The sequence below is a fragment of the Phaenicophaeus curvirostris genome, chromosome 5 (genome assembly GCF_032191515.1).
Source record: "Phaenicophaeus curvirostris isolate KB17595 chromosome 5, BPBGC_Pcur_1.0, whole genome shotgun sequence".
In the NCBI taxonomy this organism is placed as follows: domain Eukaryota; kingdom Metazoa; phylum Chordata; class Aves; order Cuculiformes; family Cuculidae; genus Phaenicophaeus; species Phaenicophaeus curvirostris.
In genome coordinates, this window is record NC_091396.1 from 22,388,580 (window position 1) to 22,395,922 (window position 7,343).

Consider the following 7,343-nt stretch of genomic DNA (forward strand, 5'->3'; position numbering starts at 1 on the left):
GCCTTTCTTCCTCAAGGCTCAAATGCTTCAGTTACCTTCGGGGATGATGGTATTACAGTCATCCCCAGCAATGGAACCACAGAATCATGGAATCATTAGGTTGGAAAAGACCTTTGAGATCAAGTCCAACCATTCCTGTCCATTACTAAATCATACCCCTAAGCACTTCATCTACACGCCTTTTAAATGACTCCATGGATGCTGACCCAACCACCTCCCTGGACAGCCTGTTCCAGTACTCAATAAACGTTTCAGTGAAGAACTTTTCCCTAATGTCCAATCTGAACCTCCCCTGCTGCAGCTTAAGGCCATTCCTTCTTGTTCCATCACCTATCATCTGGGACCCAACACCCACCTCTCTACAACCTCCTTTCAGGTAACTGAAGAGAGCGATAAGGTCTCCCTTCAGCCTCCTCTTCTTCAAGCTAAAAAAACCCAGCTCCCTCAGCTGCACTTCATAAGACTTGTTCTCCAGCTCCTTCACCAGTTTCGTCAATCTTCTCTGGATGCACTCCAGGACCTCAATATCTTTCTTGCAGCAAGGGGCCCAAAACTGAGCACAGTATTCAAGGAGTAGCCTCACCAGTGCTGAGTACAAGGGCAGAACCCCTTCCCTGGTCCTGCTGGCCACGCTGTTTCTGACACAAGCCAAGATGCTATTGGCTTTCTTGGCCACCTGGGCACACTGCTGGCTCATGTTCAGTCGGCTGTCAACCAGCACTCCTAGGTCTTTCTCTGTCAGGCAGCTTTCAAGTCACTCTTCCCCAAGCCTGTAGCACTGCATGGGGTTGTTGGGTTCCAAGTGCAGGACTCAGCATTTGGTCTTGTTGAACCTCATCCTGTTGGTCTCAGCCCATCGATCCAGCCTGTCCAGATCCCTCTGTAGAGCCTCCCTACTCTCAAGCAGATCAACACTTCCTCCCAGCTTAGTGTAATCCACAAACTCATTAAAGGTACATTCAATCCTATCCTCTCTTCCAGGTCATTGATACAGATATTGAACAGGACTGGACCCAGCACCAAGCCCTGGGGGACACCACTGGTGACCAGCCTCCACATGGATTTAGCTCCATTTACCCTGATTCTTCGGGCCCAGCCATCCAGCCAGTTTTTAACCTAGCAGAGGATATGCCTGTCCAGGGCAGCGTCAGCCAGTTCCTCAAGTAGAATACTGTGAGAAGCATTGTCAAAGGCTTTACTGAAGTCCAGGTACACTACATCCACAATCTCTCCCTCTTCCATCAAGTGGGTCACCTTGTCATAGAAGGCGATCAGGTTAGTTTGGCAGGGCCTGCCGTTCATAAACCCATGCTGAGTGGGCCTGATCACTCAGTTATCCTGTGTGTGTTGTGTGATAGCATTCAAGATGACCTGCTCTGCGACCTTCCCCGGCACTGAGGTCAGACTGACAGGCCTGTAGTTTCCCAGTTCCTCTCTTCAACCCTTCTTCTAAATGAGTGTAACATCTGCCAGCCTCCAGTCCAATGGAACTCAGTCAGCCAGGACTGCTGGTAGATGATGGAAAGAGGTTCGGCAAGCAACTCCACCAGCTCCCTCAATACCTTTGGGTGGATCCCATCCAGCCCCATAGACTTATGAACATCTAATTTTCATGGAAGGTCTCTATTTCCTCTTTGATCAACGGAGCTCTTTTCTGCTCTTCCTCCCTGTTTAGCGGCTCATGAGGCTGAGTACCCAGAGAACATATCACCTTACTATTAAAGACTGAGTCAAAGAAGGCATTAAGCACTTCAGCCTTATCCTTGTCCTTTGTCACTATTTTTTCCCCCTGCATCCAGTAAATGGAGATTCTCCCTGGCCCTCCTTCTGTTGTTGATATATTTGTAGAAGGATATTTTATTACCTTTCACAAAATGGGCCAGATTAAGTTCCAGCTGGTCTTTAGTCCTTCTGATTCTTTTTCTACATGATCTCACTTCATTTCTGTATTCCTCCTCTGTCTGCTCAGCCAACTTGCTTTTCTCTCTCATTTTATGGCACATGGGGACAGCTTGCTCTTGTGCCACCAGGAACTCCTTCTTGAAGAGCATCCAACCCTCATGGGCTCCTTTGCCCTTAAGGACTGTCTCCCATGGAACTTTATCGACCAGCCTTCTGAACGGACCAATTTCTGCCCTCTGGAAGTCCAAGGTGACAAGTTCTACTGACACTCCCCCTTACTTCTAGAAACTTGGTTATCAAGCACAACAAAGAAATCTGGTGACCCAGACTGGTGCACATCACTCAGCATATCTGCAGGAATGAACAAAGCACAGGCTGGGAGCAGGAGGTTCAGATGCCTGCAGCCCCACGTTCTCATCTAACACAGTACAATGAAGATTATCACAATTTCACAAACAAGGTTTTCAGGCAACAGAGAGGAACTAATGCCTCAGTTCAGTAGCACTTTTTTTATGCTGACTTTTGATCACAAACTAAAGTTCTGGTATAAAGAGATTTTCACCACTTAAAATTTCAAGCTCTGAAATGGGGACAATCTGGTACAGAACACCCTGGGAACAAAAGGCAGGTTGCCCTTGTAAGAGTCCAGGGGTACTTGCATCGGGACTGGAAATATACACTGAATAAATGGTGGATTGTGAATGAACATAGATACAGAAGGGACACTTCATGCCTCTGTTCCACTGCCTCAGCATCCTCTTAAGTAAGAAAACAATCAAAAAGCTAGGAGGATTATTACTGAGTTCAGGATGCAGGAAAATGCACAGCAACACCTGCTGCTGTCGTAGTGGCTGAACCTCATTTGCTACTGCTGCTTTGCCTAGTCACCTAAATTGTAGTAAAAGAGCCATGGTGAAATCTTGCACAGACCAGGACTGTATACATGCACCCTGTAGCGTACTGCTTTCCTTTTGTCCACATCTTCCACAAAAGCAGAACAACTTTCAGCAAGAAAAAGAAAAAAAAAAAAGGCAACTGTAGAAAATCAATTTTTAGAAAGAATGTGGAATAATGCCATTTTCCTTATAAGGCCACTGGTATCCCATCTAAAGTTTGAGAAATGTAGCTTTTGAAAGGATCGTCACCAGCATCTGTGTATAAAGTATGCCTTTTACTCCCTCCTCCAGATAATGTAGTGCTTTTAAAAAGTAAGTAGTGAGATAAACTTTCAGGGAAAAGTAAAAGGGAAGAGTAGAGGAGAAGTAGTACCTTCCTGCATTGGTTTACTGACATTTTCACTGGAAAAAAAAAAAGCTTAAGTGGCAACGCAGGGGCAAGGAATATAAGCTGCAGATGATCTCAAGTGCAATGGATCATTACACCTTGCTTCAGTCACCACCTCCCCATCCTTTAAAGTATGCTACAAAACCATGTGAGGCATCCAAGCACCAAGCCGGAAAAGAATTTCAACTGACTAAAAACAACAGGCAAATCAGCACTGGATTCATTGAACACATCAGAGATCTGCAACTCAGTGTTTAAGAAATTCTGAACTGACACAGAATATCTAGTCAAATTTTAATAGGCTTAATTAACTTACCTTGATAATGAAACACCGGACCAATGGCTAGGTAGATCTTTAGGCTTTCTATCTGAGGAAATACTGCAGAAAAGCTATGGCACGTTAGAGCCAGGAATTTATTGGGATGGAGGAGGAACAAGATTGTAACCATCTCCTTTAGTGCCACTGCATGCAGCCCATGTGGAAAGCTGGCATATGCAGAGTTCTTCAAGATCTCTGGCCCCACTTCACATTGCAGCCGCATTCAAACATCCAACAGCAATTATATTACTGTCACTTTCCGTATTAAGTTTTTAACTCACTTTGGAAGCATCGACACAAAGACTTTATACAGATCAGCTGTTGCTGATCCTAGATGTAAACAGGTTGAAACTTCATCCACACACTTTAGAAAGTGAGTAACGTTTCCCACTACTAGAACTTTTCCAAATTCAAAGAGCAAAATGGGTTGAATGTCACAGATTTTTTCAGCTCAACTTTATTTGACTTTATATTCATCTGGCTATTTTTCAGCTCAACTTTATTTGACTTTATATTCATCTGGCTATTTTACTGGTGCCTTTCAATAAACATCAGCAGAATCCCACAATATTCATCTAAAACAGACCTGAAACTCACAGATTGAAAAGTGCAGTGGTACCTCCAGCAGCAGCACAGACAACAAAAAGTTATTTCATTTAGTTCCTACCAAACTGTACAAGAGAAGTAAAAAACAAGGCCAGTGAATGCTCCAGAAACAGAGAAGTAAATTGTCTACAAGAGTCTCTAGCATGAGCAGCATATGACTTTGCATTTCACTTTAGTTTCCAATCATACCATCTTTCTCACAGGCATTCAAATATATTAGTCTGTGCCTTATCAGATCCTGAATTACTATTGTAGAAGAGCTCCTGTAAGTTTGAGAACTCTGTAGTTCAGAGACATTTATGGGTCTGTAATGAGTACTGACAGATAAGCCACACTCGTACATACATGCTTCCAACTGATGTCTGGTTTAACACAATATAGCCCTAAGCCTTCATAATACAGCATAGGAAACAGAATCCTCCCATTGCCTACTACTAATTGCATCTGCAGTGGTCAGGGGTTGAAAGAGAAGTAAGCAGATTAATTCTATTAGACTCTGCAATAGTATCCCAAGGGGACAAGGGAAAATCCCATCATTTAAAACAGGACTGGTAGGCGCTGCTGGGAATGACGTTACATACTAGTAGGGGATTAAGGATTTGGGCTAAAGGGCCTCATCGTTTCTAGATCAGGTTTCCATGAGTCATGCTGATTATAACTGCAGGGCTTCTCTGTTTGGTTTGGGGGTTTTTTTGTTTTTGTTTTGTTCTTTTTTTTTTATTTTTGGATGACCTTAAACACCTTACTTATTTACCCAGTTGAAAACTAAATTATTTAATTAATTTCTTACTTAACCCCTTCCTCCCAACATTTATTTCTTTATTCCTTTTTTTTAAAAAGCTTTCTGTTTAAACTAAGGTAATGATCAAAATAAAGTTATTTTAGAACAAGAGAGCTAGGTATTGTTTTATTACTACCTTATCTATAACATTTTTCTTTATTTCATCATACTCCTCCCATGATTTTAGCCCATATGAGCAGTTCTGATCCTCTGGAAACACGTTTTTGCTCAAAATCTTTCCCCATGCTATAAACACAATCTAAGATTTCACCGCCGCAGATATGGCACAGGCAGAGGTGACCAAGCCCCTCCTTTGAGCCAAATGAATGGAAAAATTTGTCTGTTTAGTCTACTCCAGCAATACCAAAGCCCAGCAGCAGAGCCTGAGCACTAGGAGGGCTGTCTGCCTTACCTGCGTGCTGCTGCGAGGGGACAGGCCTTCAGAGGAATACTTGTTCTCCTCAAGAAGTCAGGTCACACTAAAACTGCATCAGTCAAGGTCCTTGCTTCAGATCCTTAGCACTGTGATCCAGGCTGGTCAACCTGTCAAAACAGCAATGACAAATACACATGAGACACATCCATAACAGGCCCGTGGAGAAGACCTTGCTTTACCCACTTCTTCCCACTTAAGTAAAGACCACCTCTTTCTTGTAAACCTGATGGAGGCAAGGGAATGCAACTGGCAGAGACTCTGAAGGCCCTGGCAAGACCTGGACTGAAGGCAAAATCTTCCTCCTTACTTTCCAGTTCACTTCAACTGGCCAGAAAAGGGCTTTTATCAGAAGGCAGGAGGAGGAGCAGGACTACCTCCAGAAAAACAAGAGAGGAGCAACAGAGTTGCTCTGCATGTTCCCCTCCTGCTCCCCTGTGCAGCAGGGAACAGTCACCAGGGAAACAGGAAGGGACAGGGACAACCCTGAGAGATGGAGTGAGTCCCCCAAAGTCAAGTCCCAGAATGAGGAGGGAGTCGTGCGTGAAAAAATAGTCAGTTAAATGTTTAAGACATACACAACTTCCTGTATTGTATGCAGCAAAGATGCAAACACATGTTCATTTACTGGATATATGTTAGAGTACAACTGTAAGCTGAATGGAGTGAGCCAGAAAAGACTAAGGAAGAAAAAGAGGGCAAGGTGATGGAGTCTGTAGGCATGTAAAGGTAGGATAAAGACACCAACAGAGCCAGGAGAAGTGTTCAGTGGGAGATGCTGAGGTGGAGAAGCAATAAGCACGCAAAAGAAGGTAAGTCAGAGCCAGGAGAAAAGCAGAAAAGGCCAATGGGAAAGGAGTAAGGATCATGCCACATCTTGTTCATTTTCTTTTTGCAGAAGTCAGCCAGACCTGGGGCACAGAGGTAGAGCCAGTACTTAACAGAGCAATCGCTCCATAATGGTCTCTCTCTGGAGAGTGTCTGGATCTCATTCTCCTTGACAGCTCCAATTCAGATATGAAGCTGGCGCCATGCAAATCTATTTCATAGCATTACTTCTCTTCTGCCCAGTCTACCTTGCTGCTTTGTCCTCTTCTGAAACCAAAACCGTCCACTGTGCCCTGTCCCTCCAGCATTCCAAAGGAGAGGCCAACTGTCCACATGCAGAATCACGGAGCATCAGTGCCCCTCCTGGCATCACAACACTTAGTAACTCCTCCAGGGTCAAGAAGGAAAGCTGGGAGAGATGGTCCTTTCATAGAATCACCAGGTTGGAAAAGACCCACTGGATCACTGAGTCCAACCATTCTTATCAACCATTAAACCATGCCCCTCAGTGCCTCGTCCACCCGTCCCTTAAACACCTCCAGGGAAGGTGACTCAACCACCTCCCTGGGCAGCCTGTGCCAGTGCCCAATGACCCTTTCCATGAAATTTTTTTTCCTAATGTTCAACCTAAACCTCCCCTGGCAGAGCCATTCCCTCTCATCCTGTCCCCTGTCACTTGGGAGAAGAGACCAGCTCCCTCCTCTCCACAACTTCCTTTCAAGTAGTTGTAGAGAGCAATGAGGTCTCCCCTCAGCCTCCTCTTCTTCAGGCTAAAAAACCCAGCTCCCTCAGCTGCACTTCATAAGACTTGTTCTCCAGCCCCCTCACCAGTTTCGTTGCTCTTCTCTGGATGCACTCCAGGACCTCAATATCTTTCTTGTAGCGAGGGGCCCAAAACTGAACACAGTATTCAGGGAGCCATCTCACCAGTGCCAAGTACAGAGGGAGAATAACCTCCCTGGACCTGCTGGTCACGTCGTTTCTGATACAAGCCAAGATGCCACTGGCCTTCTTGGCCACCTGGGCACACTGCTGGCTCATATTCAGTTGGCTGTCAACCAACACCCCCAGGTTGTTCTCCTCCAGGCAGCTTTCTAGCCAAAAAAGTTTCACAGCAACTCCAGACAGCTGTCCTGTAAAGCACTGAGACAGGGTTGCAGATGGACATCTCAAGCTCCCCTTGTCTGTCA

The 7,343-nt window shown here is 44.9% G+C and overlaps 1 protein-coding gene across 1 annotated transcript in view; it reads right to left on the bottom strand.

The window, feature by feature from the left end:
* TSPAN18 (tetraspanin 18) overlaps positions 1-5,441 on the bottom strand; it is a 65,203-nt gene extending 59,762 nt beyond the window's left edge. The window contains exon 1 of the mRNA XM_069857925.1: positions 5,305-5,441. The gene's annotated coding sequence lies outside the window, so the exon portion shown is untranslated. The remainder of the gene's footprint in view (positions 1-5,304) is intronic.
* Between the last annotated feature and the right edge of the window lie 1,902 nt (positions 5,442-7,343).